We start from the raw sequence: 18,154 nt of genomic DNA, 5'->3' as shown, positions 1-18,154 counted from the left end.
TATATTGACGCACCCGTTGTCTATAGCATTGTACTCCAGGCCACATTGGGGCCCTGGCAACCTCACCATGGTTCAGTCCTGCTACAGTATGCAGATGATCTGCTGCTCTGTAGTCAAACTGAGGAGGCCTGCCGGGAGGATGGTATATCACTGTTAAACTGGCTCTGTGAATGTGGACACAAGGTGTCCAAAACAAAAATGCAATGGTGTAAGAAGCATGTGGATTACTTAGGTTTTGTGCTCACTCAGGGGGAAAGGAAAGTCAGTCCACAGCGCATTCAGTCTGTATTGGGCCTGGTCACCCCAACTACCCAGAGAGAACTGCTGTCTTTTCTGGGTATGGTAAATTACTGCAGACAGTGGATATCTGATTGTTCCTATTATGATAACATTTTGAGACAAGCCACACTGAAAGACAAACCTAATATTGTACAATGGTCACAAGAAATGTTAACTGCATATGAAAGCTTAAAGTGTATGTTAATGAAAAGTCCGGCACTTGGCCTCCCCAACTATGTACTACCTTTTCATTTGTTTGCAAGGGACAATTGTAAAACCATGGCGGGGGTGCTCACACAGTTTCATGGAGGAAAGTTGCGCCCAGTGGCATTTTTTTCCAAAGTAATGCCTGTCACTGTGCAAGGTATGCCTGCTTGCCTCAGGGCACTTGCAGCCTGTGCAATGGTAACTGAAATGGCCACCACACTCACCCTAGGCCACACAACAATACTTCACACCACTCATGATGTTCTAACCATTTTAAAAGGGTTACACACACAACACATGTCAGCTCAGCGCCTTAGTGGATATGAGGTTCTCCTTTTGAACAACCCCTCCCTCACCATTAAGTATGCCACCAACTCTTCAGGTCCTGCACCCATTCTCAACGCTCTCCTGGGGCTCAAAGGTCCTGAAGACCACCCTCCTGAACCCCATGACTGCTCAGCCTCCATTGAGTCAGAAACATCCCCCAGACTGGACATGTCCCCTGTCCCTGTCCCCGACGCGGATGTCATTTTTGTAGATGGTTCCTGTAGCAGACCCAATGACACCACGTACCAAGCGGGTTATGCTATTGTCACTCTCCCTGACATTATTCTGGAAGCACAGCCCATTCCTTACCAGTCAGCACAGGCTGCAGAGCTCATTGCTCTCACAAGGGCTTGTCACCTTTACCGGAATAAACCAGTCACCATCTACACTGACTCCAAATACGGGTACGGCGTCGTGCATGACCATGGGGTCATTTGGCAACGCCGTGGTTTCCTTGGAGCTGATGGAAAAGGCATATCACATGCCCAACTCATCTCTGACCTTCTGCATGCCATAACCTTACCCTCTGACATTGCAATCCTCCATTGCAGGGCACACACCGGGGGGAAGGATGCAGTCTCCCTTGGAAATGCCCTTGCTGACTCTGCTGCCAAACATGCAGCCTCACAGCCCATCACTCAGGCCCACATGACCATCATGACCCCCCCAGCTCTCGACAACCATTACCTGATCACCCAGTTACAGGCCTCAGCCTCCAATGCCGACCTAGCTGACTGGACTTACCCAGTTTTGCAGAAGAATCCTAAAACAGGATTAATCTGCAAAGAGGGGAAACCTTGTATACCCCAGTCCAGTGCACCCTTGTTTATTGCCCACTACCATGGCATAGGACACCACAGTAAGGCAACAACTACCTTACTCTTACGTAATGATTTCTATGTCACGGATGCCAAGTCATTAGTAGATCAGTATGTCAGTAGATGCATCACTTGCCTGCGAAACAACCCCAACAACCCTGACAAGGCAAAACATCAGCATCTTGAATACCCCACCACACCCTTTACACACCTGCAAATTGACTTCACCCATATCCCAGGTACTGGTAAACAGGAATATGCCCTGGTCATTGTAGACATGTTCTCTCGATGGCCAGAGGTATTCCCCACTAAATCTGAGGATGCAAAGACAGTTGCTAGGATCCTAACTCAGGAAATCATCCCCAGATGGGGGTGCCCATTGCAAATCAATAGTGATAAAGGCTCCGCCTTTACAGCAAAAATTACACAGGCCTTGGTAAAGGCCCTGCAGGTGGAATGGAAGTTCCACATCCCGTATCACCCGCAGAGTTCAGGGGTCGTAGAACGCATGAATAGGACCCTCAAAGACAAGCTTAGGAAGGCCACAGGGGGTACCTTCCATAAATGGAAGAAGGTCCTTCCTATTATCCTAGCAGAGATCAGAATGACACCACAAAAGACTTTGGGTTACTCCCCCTTTGAAATATTAATGGGTAGGCCCTTCCCTACACCTTGGGCTAAGAAACCATTAGTAATACAGGAGGGAGATCTAGAACTTATCAGAGAAGAGTATGTCAGGTCCCTGATAATAAAACTGAATGAAATTGAACATGAGGTTGTTTGTAAAAACCCTTTGAATCCACAGGAACCTACACACCCCTTTAAAGTCGGAGACAGAGTCGTGGTGAAGGTGCTCCCCAGGAACAAGAGCCCAGGAGACTTTACCTACGGTCCAGAGACAGAGGTCGTAGCAGTAACCAGAACAGCAGTCCTGACAGAGGAAAGCCCCACCTGGATCCATGCATCCCGAGTGAAAAAGGTTCCTAGACCAGACCTAGAGAGGGAAGCAAGTGATTCCAGCGAGGTACAAACGGGGGCAGACAGCCCTGACCTCCCACCTAGCGAAGACAGAAGAACAGAGGAGGATGAGGAACCTGTCCCCTACCTCTATCCTGGGGACTATGTTGATAATCCTAATGGTCCTCACTTGCCAAGCTACAGCTGAAGTAGACATTACACAAAAATCCGGCACCTACACATTTTGGTATAACTCCTCCAATACTGAGGTTGCCGCCTATAAAATAGATTTCTGTACCATTGCTCCCTGTCTTAACAAACATTATGCCTGGCAGTGTGATCAGTATGGTACACGTAATACCCCCACTGAAGCCTATATTTGTGTTACTAGTAAATATTGGGGAAATAAATGTGCGTATTGGGGATCAGTGGGATGGAATTCTGGCCATAGTTATGGATACCAGCCCAAAGAGGCTCTCTCAAGAAAAGACAAATATGGTGAGTCCCTGCTTACCCGTCTTACCCTTCATAGACAAAACAGATGTGATAGTAAATTCATATTAAGCATAAAACATCCCCAGTCTACTGATGCAGGCACCTATGTCCTAGGTGAATCCTTTTTTTTAAACCCATCCCTTACACCATTCTTGTTACAGGATATGTTTAACAATGAAAAGTATGCCCAGCTCAAGCCCCCTAAACCACGCCCCAACCTCTTGAAACCTCATATAACCACCTTCAAGGATATGATGGCCGTTAACAATCCCACCTTTAAAGACACCCTAGCTATTGAAACTGGTTTCTCTGACATCAATTTCTGGTTAGAATGGATGAAGTATAGTGCTAGCAAACATAATAAAAGTAACTGTTATGTCTGTGGCAAATCTAGGCCCCACCTAGGTACAGTGCCCCTTAATATACCCCTAGAACAGGAAAATTGTTTTTTCAGCCTTTTTAATGACACCAAAACAAATGACAGTCAGTGCGAAATGTGGAAAAGGGAATATCCCATATTGTCAAAAAATCCCAACCCAGGAAGCACCATAACCATATATCCTGGAAACTATACCTGTTATACATCTAACACCACCACAGGGAGAAATTTAAAAACCTTCCCACCAGGGTATTGTGCAAATAAAAGAACAACTGTTTTAGTCAACCAAACTAGATCATTAGGCGACATTTATTACATATGTGGGGATATGAAACTTAGAAGTAAATTAGACACACCATGGTATGGTGAGTGTGCCCTGGCCAAAGTCATAATGCCACTCCTAATGATCACCGATGACCCCACTCCTCCCTCTAATACTCCTGCTAATCGAAAGAAAAGAGCACTCCCAGGAGGTAGCTTTGACCCCCACGTATACATTGATGCTATAGGGGTCCCAAGAGGTGTTCCAAATGAGTTCAAAGCTAGAGATGAGGTGGCTGCGGGTTTTGAATCATTGTTCCCTATAGTAACTGTAAATAAAAACGTAGCCTGGATTAATTATATATATTATAATCAACAAAGATTTGTTAATGATACCAAAGATGCTCTTAAAGGTATAGCTGAACAGCTAGAAGCCACTTCCCAAATGACCTTCCAAAATAGAATGGCCCTTGACATGATTCTAGCAGAAAAAGGCGGTACATGTGTTTACATTAGTAAGGTGGAAGGCTGTTGTACATATATTCCTGACAACACTGGTCCCAACGGTAAGGTTACTTTAGCCATAAACAAGTTAGAAACCTTATCCATAGAACTTAAGAAAAATTCAGGTATTGATAACCCATGGAGCCAATATTTTGGGTGGTTTGAAAATTGGAAACAGGCTCTTGTGCAAATAAGCATATTCATACTTGTAACTTTAATTCTTTTAGGCATTATAGTTTATTGTGTAATTCCCTGTGGAAAGAAACTTACCTCCAAAGGCATTGATAAGGCCCTGATGTACTATGATATAACCACCAGTCCTGTCACCTCCTCTGATAGTAAGGGACCCGACGATTATGCCCAATATCTCAAGAACTGGAGGAACAAGAAAGGAGCCTCACTTAAGAATCATGTCATATAACAATCATGATTCTAAGAGGGGATTGAAGGGTTAAATCTCCTCTGTCAGTGTGCATTGTGTAAATATTGTTTCTTTTTCTTTTGCCTTGGATTTAGCTTGCATTGCATAAAATGAATATAGCTCCACCCATAGTTTGTTGGGAACTGTGTGAAATCACCACCCCTAGATGAAGTACTAGGCTGTATCCTACATCCCCCCCCATGTAGCCTGTTTTATCCCTCCTATGCAGTAAAGTTAAACCAATAAAGTATTTACTTTTGCCTACCCCTCCCTGGACATTCCAATCCCTCCCTAGACAATGATGCCTTATATACCATTGTTATGAACAATAAACGCAGAGTGATTCTTAATTACATGGTGTCGTGTATAATCTGTAATTTTAAGGATTGCTCTCACTGACGTCAGTGGCCATCAAATCGAGGGGTACAAGAAGAGGCTGATATCCTTTCAACCTCCTTATTCTGTTAGCCTGCCCTCTGCTTATTTAACCATTTACAAACCTGAGCCTGTAAAACGGACCTTTAGTCTGCTAAACTGTTTACAAATCTGTGACTATGGGCCCCGATTCAGAGGTGGATGCAATTCCAATATTTTGGCAGTTGACCGATGTTTTTTATACCGCACATGCATCTTGGTTGCACTGCACATGTGTTGCGATGGTCCAGCAACAGCGGTCGTATTGTGGATCAGAGTGATTGACAGGCAATGACCATTTGTGAGAGGTGGTTACTAAAACGCAAACTTGTAGCAACTGTTTTGGGGAAGTGTTGGAGCTAGTGGCTACGTCTTCAGACGCAGTGGTTCCAGTCCCATTACCTCACCTGCATTACCTTACCACTGGTGCGTCTGAAGTTGTAACGCAAGTGGTGGATCTGAAAAGCTGGCGGCGGGCATTTCAACACAAATCCTGGTGGCTGTGGCATTTATATATCTTCTCAGATCCACTGCTGTGAATCAGATCGTATATATCCCGGACCTCCATCACATTTGGGGGCATTTAGAGTGTCTGCGGACCTGGCCCTGTACCCATACCACTTTGTAGCAGTTCCTTGAGAAGATTGGGATGTACATTAGACTCAAAGCCTAGTGCCCCTGAGTCCTGAGGGGGGGGGCACACCGCACACCGCACACACTGCACCTATTTCTCCTATACTTACTTTTCCGGAGTCCATCGCTGACCGTGTGTGGGCCCCCTCCTCTCCCGTAGCCGTCGCGCCGCTGCTAGCGCTCTGACTACTAGAGACTCTGGCACTGTGCCAGAGTCTACAACACATGCGCAGGACTCCGGAAAAATGGTGCGGCACCCATTTTTCATAGTCCTGCACTGTGCCAGGGTCTCAGCACTGAGAGCGCTAGCAGCGGCGTGACGGCTACGGGAGAGGAGGGGGCCCACACAATCGAGTCTCCACATGGGTCCCCTCCTCTCTAGAGACGCCCCTGCTAGTGCCAACACCAAGCTCACTAACAAATGATGTCCCATCTGTTTGCAGGATTTTTGTCTGCATTAGGATGAACATGCCGGCAAAAATAAGAATTTACTCACCGGTAATTCTATTTCTCGTAGTCCGTAGTGGATGCTGGGGACTCCGTCAGGACCATGGGGATTAGCGGCTCCGCAGGAGACAGGGCACAAAATTTAAAAGTTTGACCACTAGGTGGTGTGCACTGGCTCCTCCCCCTATGACCCTCCTCCAAGCCTCAGTTAGGATACTGTGCCCGGACGAGCGTACACAATAAGGAAGGATTTTGAATCCCGGGTAAGACTCATACCAGCCACACCAATCACACCGTACAACTTGTGATCTGAACCCAGTTAACAGTATGATAAACGTAGGAGCCTCTGAAAAGATTGCTCACAACAATAAACAACCCGATTTTTTTGTAACAATAACTATGTACAAGTATTGCAGACAATCCGCACTTGGGATGGGCGCCCAGCATCCACTACGGACTACGAGAAATAGAATTACCGGTGAGTAAATTCTTATTTTCTCTGACGTCCTAGTGGATGCTGGGGACTCCGTCAGGACCATGGGGATTATACCAAAGCTCCCAAACGGGCGGGAGAGTGCGGATGACTCTGCAGCACCGAATGAGAGAACTCCAGGTCCTCCTTAGCCAGGGTATCAAATTTGTAGAATTTTACAAACGTGTTCTCCCCTGACCACGTAGCTGCTCGGCAGAGTTGTAATGCCGAGACCCCTCGGGCAGCCGCCCAAGATGAGCCCACCTTCCTTGTGGAGTGGGCATTGACAGATTTAGGCTGTGGCAGGCCTGCCACAGAATGTGCCAGTTGAATTGTGCTACAAATCCAACGAGCAATCGTCTGCTTAGAAGCAGGAGCACCCAGCTTGTTGGGTGCATACAGTATAAACAGCGAGTCAGATTTTCTGACTCCAGCCGTCCTTGAAATATATATTTTCAATGCTCTGACAACGTCCAGCAACTTGGAATTCTCCAAATCGCTAGTAGCCGCAGGCACCACAATAGGCTGGTTCAGGTGAAACGCTGATACCACCTTAGGAAGAAACTGAGGACGCGTCCTCAATTCTGCCCTGTCCGAATGGAAAATCAGATATGGGCTTTTATACGATAAAGCCGCCAATTCCGACACTCTCCTGGCTGAAGCCAGGGCCAGTAGCATGGTTACTTTCCATGTAAGATATTTCAAATCCACCGATTTGAGTGGCTCAAACCAATGGGATTTGAGAAAATCCAAAACTACATTGAGATCCCACGGTGCCACTGGGGGCACAACCGGGGGCTGTATATGTAGTACTCCTTTTACAAAAGTCTGGACTTCAGGAACTGAAGCCAATTCTTTTTGGAAGAAAATCGACAGGGCCGAAATTTGAACCTTAATGGACCCTAATTTGAGGCCCATAGACAATCCTGTTTGCAGGAAATGTAGGAATCGACCCAGTTGAAATTCCTCCGTCGGGGCCCTCCTGGCCTCACACCACGCAACATATTTTCTCCAAATGCGGTGATAATGTTGTGCAGTCACCTCCTTCCTGGCTTTGACCAGGGTAGGGATGACCTCTTCCGGAATGCCTTTTTCCCTTAGGATCCGGCGTTCAACCGCCATGCCGTCAAACGCAGCCGCGGTAAGTCTTGGAATAGACACGGTCCCTGCTGAAGCAGATCCCTTCTTAGAGGTAGAGGCCACGGATCTTCCGTGAGCATCTCCTGAAGTTCCGGGTACCAAGTCCTTCTTGGCCAGTCCGGAGCCACTAGTATCGTTCTTACTCCCCTTTGCCGTATAATTCTCAGTACCTTGGGTATGAGAGGCAGAGGAGGGAACACATACACTGACTGGTACACCCATGGTGTTACCAGAGCGTCCACAGCTATTGCCTGAGGGTCTCTTGACCTGGCGCGATACCTGTCCAGTTTTTTGTTGAGGCGGGACGCCATCATGTCCACCATTGGTCTTTCCCAATGGACCACAATCATGTGGAAGACTTCTGGATGAAGTCCCCACTCTCCCGGGTGAAGATCGTGTCTGCTGAGGAAGTCTGCTTCCCAGTTGTCCACTCCCGGGATGAACACTGCTGACAGTGCTATCACATGATTTTCTGCCCAGCGAAGAATCCTTGCAGCTTCTGCCATTGCCCTCCTGCTTCTTGTGCCGCCCTGTCTGTTTACGTGGGCGACTGCCGTGATGTTGTCCGACTGGATCAACACCGGCTGACCCTGAAGCAGAGGTTTTGCCAGACTTAGAGCATTGTAGATTGCTCTTAGTTCCAGTATATTTATGTGAAGAGACGTTTCCAGGTTTGACCACACGCCCTGGAAGTTTCTTCCCTGTGTGACCGCTCCCCAGCCTCTCAGGCTGGCATCCGTGGTCACTAGGACCCAGTTCTGTATGCCGAATCTGCGGCCCTCTAACAGATGAGCACTCTGCAACCACCATAGCAGAGACACCCTTGTCCTTGTCGACAATTTTATCCGCTGATGCATCTGCAGATGCGATCCGGACCATTTGTCCAGCAGATCCCACTGAAAAATTTGTGCATGGAATCTGCCGAATGGAATCGCTTCGTAAGAAGCCACCATTTTTCCCAGGACTCTTGTGCATTGATGCACAGACACTCTCCCTGGTTTTAGGAGGTTCCTGACGAGTTTGGATAACTCCCTGGCTTTCTCCTCCGGAAGAAATACCTTTTTCTGAACAGTCTCCAGAATCATCCCTAGGAACAGCAGACGTGTCGTCGGGATCAGTTGGGATTTTGGAAAATTCAGAATCCACCCGTGCTGTTGGAGCACTACTTGGGTTAGTGCTACTCCGACCTCTAGCTGTTCTCTGGATCTTGCCCTTATCAGGAGATCGTCCAAGTAAGGGATAATTAATACGCCTTTTCTTCGAAGAAGGATCATCATTTCGGCCATTACCTTGGTAAAGACCCGGGGTGCCGTGGACAATCCAAACGGCAGCGTCTGAAACTGATAATGACAGTTTTGTACCACGAACCTGAGGTACCCTTGGTGTGAAGGGCAAATTGGGACATGAAGGTAAGCATCCTTGATGTCCAAGGACAACATAAAGTCCCCTTCTTCCAGATTCGCTATCACTGCTCTGAGTGACTCCATCTTGAACTTGAATTTTTGTATGTACAGGTTCAGAGATTTCAGATTTAGAATAGGTCTTACCGAGCCGTCCGGCTTCGGTACCACAAATAGCGTGGAGTAATACCCCTTTCCCTGTTGTAGAAGGGGTACCTTGACTATCACCTGCTGAGAATACAGCTTGTGAATGGCTTCCAATACTGTCGCCCTGTCGGAGGGTGACGTTGGCAAAGCAGACTTTAGGAACCGGCGAGGGGGAGACTTCTCGAATTCCAACCTGTAACCCTGAGATACTACCTGCAGGATCCAGGGGTCCACCTGAGAGTGAGCCCACTGTGCGCTGAAATTCTTGAGGCGACCCCCCACCGCCCCTGAGTCCGCTTGTAAGGTCCCAGCGTCATGCTGAGGCCTTTGCAGAAGCCGGGGAGGACTTCTGCTCCTGGGAAGGAGCTGCTTGCTGCAGTCTCTTACCCTTTCCTTTGCCTCGGGGCAAATATGAATGTCCTTTTGCTCGCTTGTTCTTATAGGAACGAAAGGACTGCGGCTGAAAAGACTGCGTCTTTTTCTGCTGGGAGGTGACCTGAGGTAAAAAGGTGGATTTCCCGGCTGTTGCCGTGGCCACCAGATCCGATAGACCGACCCCAAATAATTCCTCCCCCTTATACGGCAATACTTCCATATGCCGTTTGGAATCCGCATCACCTGACCACTGTCGCGTCCATAAACTTCTTCTGGCAGATATGGACATCGCACTTACTCTTGATGCCAGAGTGCAAATATCTCTCTGTGCATCTCGCATATATAGAAATGCATCCTTTAAATGCTCTATAGTCAGTAAAATACTGTCCCTATCCAGGGTATCAATATTTTCAGTCAGTGACTCCGACCAAGCCACCCCAGCACTGCACATCCAGGCTGAGGCGATTGCTGGTCGCAGTATAACACCCGTATGTGTGTATATACTTTTTAGTGTATTCTCCAGCCTCCTATCAGCTGGATCCTTGAGGGCGGCCTCTCTGGCGACGGTAACGCCACTTGCTTTGATAAGCGTGTGAGCGCCTTATCTACCCTAGGGGGTGTTTCCCAGCGCGCCCTAACCTCTGGCGGGAAAGGGTATAATGCCAATAACTTCTTTGAAATTAGCAGTTTTCTATCGGGGGTAACCCACGCTTCATCACACACTTCATTCAATTCCTCCGATTCAGGAAAAACTACCGGTAGTTTTTTCACACCCCACATAATACCCCTTTTTGTGGTACTTGCAGTATCAGAGATATGCAAAACCTCCTTCATTGCCGTGATCATATAACGTGTGGCCCTACTGGAAAATACGTTTGTTTCTTCACCGTCGACACTGGATTCGGTGTCCGTGTCTGGGTCTGTGTCGACCGACTGAGGTAAAGGGCGTTTTACAGCCCCTGACGGTGTTTGAGACGCCTGGACAGGTACTAACTGGTTTGCCGGCCGTCTCATGTCGTCCACCGACCTTTGCAGCGTGCTGACAGTATCACGTAATTCCATAAATAAAGCCATCCATTCTGGTGTCGACTCCCTAGGGGGTGACATCACCATTACAGGCAATTGCTCCGCCTCCACACCAACATCGTCCTCATACATGTCGACACACGCGTACCGACACACAGCAGACACACAGGGAATGCTCTGATAGAAGACAGGACCCCACTAGCCCTTTGGGGAGACAGAGGGAGAGTTTGCCAGCACACACCCAAGCGCTATAAATATATAGGGACAACCTTAAATAAGTGTGTTCCCCTTATAGCAGCTCAAATATTGTTAATATCGCCAAATAAGTGCCCCCCCTCTCTGTTTTTACCCTGTTTCTGTAGTGCAGTGCAGGGGAGAGCCTGGGAGCCTTCCTAGCAGCGGAGCTGTGTAGGAAAATGGCGCTGTGTGCTGAGGAGAATAGGCCCCGCCCCCTTTTCGGCGGGCTTCTTCTCCCGGTTTTTCTGAAAACCTGGCAGGGGTTAAATATATCCATATAGCCCCAGGGGCTATATGTGATGTATTTTAGCCAGAATAGGTATTTCTCATTGCTGCCCAGGGCGCCCCCCCCAGCGCCCTGCACCCTCAGTGACCGTTGGTGTGAAGTGTGCCGAGAGCAATGGCGCACAGCTGCAGTGCTGTGCGCTACCTCATGAAGACTGAAAAGTCTTCAGCCGCCGGTTTCTGGACCTCTTCTCTTTTCGGCATCTGCAAGGGGGTCGGCGGCGCGGCTCCGGTGACCCATCCAGGCTGTACCTGTGATCGTCCCTCTGGAGCTAGTGTCCAGTAGCCTAAGAAGCCAATCCATCCTGCACGCAGGTGAGTTCACTTCTTCTCCCCTAAGTCCCTCGTTGCAGTGAGCCTGTTGCCAGCAGGACTCACTGAAAATAAAAAACCTAATAAAACTTTTTCTAAGCAGCTCTTTAGGAGAGCCACCTAGATTGCACCCTGCTCGGACGGGCACAAAAACCTAACTGAGGCTTGGAGGAGGGTCATAGGGGGAGGAGCCAGTGCACACCACCTAGTGGTCAAACTTTTAAATTTTGTGCCCTGTCTCCTGCGGAGCCGCTAATCCCCATGGTCCTGACGGAGTCCCCAGCATCCACTAGGACGTCAGAGAAAGTAAAAATGAGGAATGGTCATTGTCTAAATATTAGTTACTCTGTGGCAATCCCCTGAGCTAGGAACACTCCCTCAAATTTGCAATTTTCATCCCTACAATCAAACTATTTGCAATGCATTTCAGCACAGTAACGACAAATAGCACATATAAACCACAAACAATCCTATCCATTCAGGTTTTCTCAACAGGAAAAGCTTCTTCAACATGTATGTACCTGAATAAATGGACAGAGATAGAACAATGACAGCACATCAGTGCTGTGCAGGGCAGCCACCAGGGGGGGACTGTGGGGACTGCCGTCCCGGGCCCTTACAGAGAGGAAGGCCCACCCCTGGTTCCTACCGCCAATATCTATAGAGCTGCACCAGTCTGGTGCGCAAGGAGGACTTCTTAAAACAAGCATTATCTGCGCATCAGCTTTCTGTAAACCATTCCTGTAGGTCCGCAACACTCCACCTACCTGTATATGTAACGTCACAATGTATGTCATCACATAGGGATGGAACAGTGCAGCAGAATTTTTTTTTTTTTTTTGTTGGGAGGGGCCCTGTCTACTTTGTCATGGGTGGGAGGGGCCCTGTCTACTTTGTCATGGGTGGGAGGGGCCCTGTCTACTTTGTCATGGGTGGGAGGGGCCCTGTCTACTTTGTCAGTCCCGGGCCCCATAATTTCTGATGGCAGCCCTGGTGCTGTGCATGTAATCATTAGCAGAGACTGGAAAAGAAGGTTGAAGACTTCATATGTGTTTTGTTTTTTTGTTTTTTTGCTGACAGAGTAAATAAGTTAATTGGATATGAAATATTTTTATGTGCAAAGAAACTATACACCAGCTTAGTCCCAGTGAAATCCCCATCTAATAACACTAATAAGAAGCCTTATCAGATGACAGTGTTTTGAACATTCGATATTTGTTATATTTATATCTCTATATGGTAGCATTTCATATTCTGTACCTACCCACTATGTATTGATTGACCCCTCGCCTCGGGGGCCCTGTAGCAGCTGTACCCCCTACTCCCTTTATGATGAAGCAGGTAGTGGATCGGAGAAATACGTAAGGGTTGCCAGTAGAATGTATTCACAGATATGCTGTCACTAGGACATAAAAAATATAAAGATTACATTTCCAAATAAATCTAATCTCTTCTTAATGTGTATCTTCCTACCTTATGTTTATATATAAGGCCATAGGGGGGTAGTTAGAGGTGGATGCAATGTTGCAAAAATTGCAAATGGGATTTTTGGCCGTCTGCACACGCGAGACCCATCACAATGCGATCGCATCCCGACATGATGCAATCACTTAGATAAAGAAATTTGCATAGACGAGTATAACGCACCCATCAAGATTTAATCAGTCTGGTTACAGTACACACTGGAGCCCATGGTGGTCATTAAGAGTTGATCGGTAGCTGCATTTGTTCGCACCGCAGCGATCAGGCTAAAAAATGGCAGTTCTGCGCATGCGGCGCAATGCGCACGCGCAACGTACGGGCACAACGAACGATGCAGTTTTGCACAGGGTATATCCATGAAGCTCAAAATTGAGCTCAGGTGCATCCTGTTTCCACTGATCATCCTTGAGATGTTCCTACAACTTAATTGGAGTCCACCTGTGGTAAATTCAGTTGATTGGACATGATTTGGAAAGGCTCACACCTGTCTATATACGTTCCCACACTTGACAGTGCATGTCTGAGCACAAACCAAGCATGAAGTCAAAGAAATTGTCTGAAGACCTCTGAGACAGGATTGTCTTGAGGCACAAATCTGGGGAAGGGTACAGAAAAATATCTGCTGCTTTGAAGCACAGTGGCCTCCATCATCCGTAAATGGAAGGAGGTCGGAACCACCAGGACTCTGCCTAGAGCTGGCCGGCCATCTAAACTGAGCAATCGTGGGAGAAGGGCCCTAGTCAGGGAGGTGACCAAGAACCCGATGGTCACTCTGTCAGAGCTACAGCATTCCTCTGTGGAGAGAGGAGAACCTTCAAGGACAACCATCTCTGCAGCAATCCACCAATCAGGCCTGTATGGTAGAGTGGCCAGACGGAAGCCACTCCTTAGTACATAGCACATGGCAGCCCACCTGGAGTTTGCCAAAATTCACCTGAAGGACTCTCAGACCATGAGAAACAAAAGTCTCTGGTCTGATGAGACAAAGATTGAACTCTTTGGCGTGAATGCCAGGTGTCATGTTTGGAGGAAACCAGGCACCACTCATCACCAGGCCAATACCATCCCTACTGTGAAGCATGATGGTGGCAGCATCATGCTGTGGGGATGTTTTTCAGCGGCAGGAACTCCAGAGCGCTCTTGACCTCAGACTGGGGCGTCGGTTCATCTTTCAGCAGGACAACGACCCTAAGCACACAGCCAAGATATCAAAGGAGTGGCTTCAGGACAACTCTGTGAATGTCTTTGAGTGGCCCAGCCAGAGCCCAGACTTGAATCCGATTGAACATCTCTGGAGAGATTTGAAAATGGCTGTGCACCGACGCTTGCCATCCAACCTGATGGAGCTTGAGAAGTGCTGCAAAGAGGAATGGGCAAAACTGCCCAAAGATAGGTGTGCCAAGCTTGTGCAGGGCCGGATTAAGGTGTGAGGGGGTCCCTGGGCAACAAACATGTGGGGGCCCCTATCAATACAATTAAAGTGTATACTGAGATAGATAGATAGATAGATAGATAGATAGATAGATAGATAGATAGATAGATAGATAGATAGATAGATAGATAGAGCGGGTACACACTAGGATATAGCATTCAACGATATAGTGCGTACACGCTGAAAATTATCGTTCAACGATAATGTTCAGTGACGTCACCGCCGGCATCCCCGAACATGCAGCTCAGCCCGACATTGACGTGTTGAGCTGCGTGTCAGCTCAATATTGGTGACCGATGAACAACATGCGGAAGTGCGCATCATTCATCCTACACCAATAGTACCCTATACACACTGATTAACGAATTTTTTTATGTTTTAGGATAAAATCGTGTAGTGTGTACTCCCCTTTAGATAGATAGACAGACAGACAGACAGACAGATAGTTGTTACACACTTACGCCCTTTTATTTCCTCTGCTTATCAGTGCATACACACATGTGTATATATATATATATATATATATATATATAAATAATTTTTTACATACAGTAATACACTGATGAATGGAGGATTTAAAAGGGGAAAGAGATCTGTAATATATATACACACACACACACACACACACACACACACACACACACACACACACACACACATTTATATAATTAAGTGAAGGGGACATAAACCTAAACTGCCACCTGTCCCTGTGGAATCTCCTAATCTGTCACCTCTCCTACATATATATGGTAGCATTTAGTCACACGGACAGATACTGTATATACAGGCAGGGTCTCATACACACACACACAGTCACATAGATACATACATATAGACAGGGTCACACACACATATACATACATACATACATACATACATACATATATACATGCAGGCAGGGTCACACAAACAGGCAAGACACATATACACCTGTATAAAGGCAGACTGTGCTACTGTACCTCTCACTCCTGCAGCAGCTCCCTCATCTTAGATGGACATTGGCTCCCTCATCTTAGATGGACATTGGTTGCAGCCAGACAGGACAGAACTTGAGCAGCCCGTTGTAGCCCCGCCCACTGTTCAGGTCAGAGGAGCATGTGCTGGGCTTCACCAATCCAGGCTCAGCACATGCTCCTCTGACCCCCACGGTCTCATCATCACCATGGCAGCTGTGAGGTTGTGCTCGGAATCTTCAGCAAGCCAGTAAGCTCCGCGGCGGCTGCTGTGTAGAGACTAGGGGGGTAATTCCAAGTTGATCACAGCAGGAATTCTGTTTGCAATTGGGCAAAACCATGTGCACTGCAGGGGAGGCAGATATAACATGTGCAGAGAGAGTTAGATTTGGGTGTGGTGTATTCAATCTGCAATCTAAATTGCAGTGTAAAAATGAAGCAGCCAGTATTTACCCTGCACAGAAATAAAATAACCCACCCAAATCTAACTCTCTCTGCAAATGTTATATCTGCCTCCCCTCAGTGCACATGGTTTTGCCCAACTGCTAAAAAATTTCCTGCTGCGATCAACTTGGAATTACCCCCTAGATCCCCCTCTGTTTCAGTAACTGAAGAGGAACTAGACTATTTAGTATGAGCCTTCTATTTCCTCTTCTGTTTATGTACGTTTTTATGGAAGTGGAACTAGACACTATTAAAGTGGAGACTAGATCCCCCTCTGTTTCAGTAACTGAAGAGGAACTAGATTATTTATTATAAACCCTCTTTCCCTAACGTCCTAGAGGATGCTGGGGACTCCGTAAGGACCATGGGGATAGACGGGCTTCGCAGGAGACATGGGCACTTTAAGAAAGACTTTTGGTCTGGGTGTGCACTGGCTCCTCCCTCTATGCCCCTCCTCCAAACCTCAGTTTGATACTGTGCCCAGAGGAGATGGGTGCACTTCAGGGAGCTCTCCTGAGTTTCCTGTCAGAAAGTATATTTTGTTAGGTTTTTTATTTTCAGGGAGCTCTGCTGGCAACAGACTCCCTGCATCGAGGGACTGAGGAGAGCGAAACAGACCCACTTCTCTGAGTTTCAAGGCTCTGTTTCTAAGGCTACTGGACACCATTAGCTCCAGAGGGATTGGTACGCAGGTCTCACCCTCGCCGTCCGTCCCAGAGCCGCGCCGCCGTCCCCCTCGCAGAGCTGGAAGATAGAGGCCGGGTGAATATGAGAAGAAAAGAAGACTTCAGAGGCGGCAGAAGACTTCATTGATCTTCACTGAGGTAACGCACAGCACTGCAGCTGTGCGCCATTGCTCCCATACACCTCACACGCGGCAGTCACTGTAAGGGTGCAGGGCGCAGGGGGGGCGCCCTGGGCAGCATATAGACCTCTTTTGGCAAAAATAAGTATATGTACAGCTGGGCACTGTAAAAGAGCCCCCGCCAAGTTTTGAAATTTTCAGCGGGACAGAATCCCGCCGCCGAGGGGGCGGGGCTTCTCCCTCAGCACTCACCAGCGCCATTTTTTCTCCACAGCACCGCTGAGAGAAAGCTCCCCGGACTCTCCCCTGCTTATACCACGGTAGACAGAGGATTTTAAAGAGGAGGGGGGGGCACAAATTTGGTGCATATTGTATATGTAAATAGCGCTGTCTGGGTAAACATAATATTATTTGTGTTTTTGTCCTGGGTCATACAGCGCTGGGGTGTGTGCTGGCATACTCTCTTTCTGTCTCTCCAAAGGGCCTGGTGGGGAAACTGTCTTCAGATAAGAGGTTCCCTGTGTGTGTGTTGTGTCGTTACGTGTGTGTCGACATGTCTGAGGTAGAAGGCTCACCTAGGGAGGAGGGGGAGCGTATGAATGTGAGGTCTCTGTCGGCGGTGCCGACACCTGACTGGGTGGATATGTGGAATGTTTTAAGTGCTAGTATGAACTTATTGCACAAGAGATTAGACAAAGCTGAGGCTAAGGAACAGTCAGGGAGTGAACCCGTGTCTGTCCCTATGTCGCCGGGACCTTCAAAGTCTCAGAAGCGCCCACTATCCCAAATAGCAGACACTGATACCGACACGGATTCGGACTCCAGTGTCGACTACGATGATGTAAAGTTACAGCCGAAAGTGGCAAAATGTATTCGATATATGATTATTGCAATAAAAGAAGTGTTGCATATCACAGAGGAACCCCCTGTCCCTGACACGAGGGTACACATGTATAAGGGAAAAAAGCCCGAGGTAACTTTTCCCTCCTCGCATGAGTTGAACAAATTATGTGAAAAAGCTTGGGAATCTCCAGACAAAAAACTGCAGATTCCCAAAAGGATTCTTATGGCGTATCCTTTCCCGCCAACGGACAGGGTACGGTGGGAATCCTCCCCTAAGGTGGACAAAGCCTTGACACGCTTGTCAAAAAAGATAGCGCTGCCGTCACAAGATACGGCTACCCTCAAGGATCCTGCAGACCGCAAGCAGGAGATTACCTTGAAATCCATTTACACACATTCTGGTACATTACTCAGACCGGCAATTGCGTCGGCCTGGGTTTGTAGCGCGGTAGCAGCATGGACAGATTCCTTATCGGCGGAGATTGAGACCCTAGATAAGGATACCATTTTATTGACCCTAGGCCATATAAAGGATGCGGTCTTATATATGAGGGATGCTCAACGAGACATTAGTTTACTGGGTTCCAGAATAAACGCTATGTCAATCTCTGCTAGACGAGTCCTCTGGACCCGGCAGTGGACCGGTGATGCCGACTCAA

General features: G+C 47.6%; 1 long non-coding RNA gene across 1 annotated transcript in view; it reads right to left on the bottom strand.

Moving 5' to 3' along the window:
• The window catches only part of LOC134981334 (uncharacterized), a 53,334-nt gene extending 37,815 nt beyond the window's left edge, over positions 1-15,519 (bottom strand). The window contains exon 1 of the long non-coding RNA XR_010190541.1: positions 15,410-15,519. This is a non-coding gene — a long non-coding RNA (uncharacterized LOC134981334). The remainder of the gene's footprint in view (positions 1-15,409) is intronic.
• Between the last annotated feature and the right edge of the window lie 2,635 nt (positions 15,520-18,154).

This window comes from Pseudophryne corroboree, chromosome 12 (assembly GCF_028390025.1).
Source record: "Pseudophryne corroboree isolate aPseCor3 chromosome 12, aPseCor3.hap2, whole genome shotgun sequence".
In the NCBI taxonomy this organism is placed as follows: domain Eukaryota; kingdom Metazoa; phylum Chordata; class Amphibia; order Anura; family Myobatrachidae; genus Pseudophryne; species Pseudophryne corroboree.
The sequence above is the reverse complement of the archived record's forward strand: the minus strand, read 5'-3'. Positions and strand labels throughout refer to the sequence as shown.